Genomic DNA, 1,713 nt, shown 5'->3' with positions numbered 1-1,713 from the left:
TTATTGTGACTTTTTGAACCTTTTACCGGCCGTGGATTGTAGATTTTTCCCAACAGAAAGATAAATTAAGCTGAAAAGGCGTTTCTTGACAGTTTGAAACGCCACGACTTATAAAGTGACATTTCAGAGCCACTGTTTAATAATTTCAAGATCACCCTATTAGTGCGAGGAGGTTTGAGTAAGTGCAGTCTCGAGGAGGCTTTGCGGAAACCGTTTAGCGGTTGTTATTTTTTCATGTTGATCTCCCAAATAGAAAATTGAACCTGGGAGAGAATGGTAGCCTCAGAATACGGCCCATCCGGAAATTGCACATAAGACACCCTCAAGGAATCGCAATCTGCGTTTTGTGTCCAGTCACATTTATTAGGCAGTTACATAAGTTTCTGATTCGCGCTATGGATACCTATGATAAATTAAACCTGGACGTGGTGTGATGATGTGTTGTATTTGCATTTCGAGCAAGAGAATTAAAAATTTGAAAAATCGAGAAAATGATGAAGACCAGCGTTTCTCGGTCCAAGAGGATTTTTTGTGAATATAACCGTAAATATATACTACATATAACTTTGTATTCGTTGAAGTTGTATATAGAGTTTGGAACTACTGCACTATATTTTGATTTGTATATCAAGGTTGGAGAACGAGTTACATCTTGAGAAAAAGAGGGTAGGGTGACTAAATATCGGAACTGAATAAACAAATCGTGGCCAATTAACGGCCGACACGACCCGGACCTAGGCGTCGATATATCATGAAATTTTCGGCAAAATTTTTGATACTTGTTTTGAGAGTGTTAACGTGTTCAAATCCATTATTGTCATTAAAAACATTCAACTACGTGTCGCCTGCAGGTACTGATTGCTGATTAAAGCACTTGGATTACTGCAACTGCAGGTAGACATAATGACAATTAACGTACCGTATTTAACTAATTTTTATTTTAATTGTTACGTCATTGTTGACTTATTGCTGATTGATCATTAGTGCGGAAATAAACCAGTGCAATATATCGTTCAAGATTGACAGGTGAGGTCGTACCATTTTGCTCAACTCTGTGGTGTCGTGGCCAACAATTTCTCGTAAGTCAGTAAGTACGGTATCTGATTGCACTTTGGTAATCATACCTTTAACATTTTTTAAATTTGAAATAAAGTGGTAAAATTACAAATATTTAGCCTACTAGATTACCGTATATTGTATATTACTACGGTTACTATTAAAAATAGAATACCGTACGGTACGGTACCGGTACCCGTACAGAAATATGATTCGATATTCAAGCAAGTGAATCATCAGATTATAAGTAAGTATAAAGTTTAGTATTCTGAATTACCAATCCAGCTTGCGCGTCAGTGACATTTTTAAAATTAGCAGTTGGCAATTCTATTCTATCAGCATTTGGGTGAAAAACAATAAAATCAATGACTGAATGAAGAAACATTTTTCACTAGATCTAGGCTATATGAAAGCTGATGGCAGGATGGATGGTACCAAGAAAGCTAAAATAGACAAAATTGCCATTTCAATAAAGTTATTTAAACATAACAAAGTCTAAAAGTGTCATTTCTAAAATACCGGTACCGACTTTTAAGTTCCAACTTCCATATTTCTAGCAGACTTTACTTGTTTTATGCTTCTAAACCAGTAAACTGTCTGAAAGCATTTTGTTTCAATTTTCATGATTTCAACATGCTATTCTGTGATGAATTTTTC

Source organism: Styela clava, chromosome 8 (genome assembly GCF_964204865.1).
Source record: "Styela clava chromosome 8, kaStyClav1.hap1.2, whole genome shotgun sequence".
Lineage (NCBI taxonomy): Eukaryota > Metazoa > Chordata > Ascidiacea > Stolidobranchia > Styelidae > Styela > Styela clava.
This window is presented reverse-complemented; position numbering follows the sequence as displayed.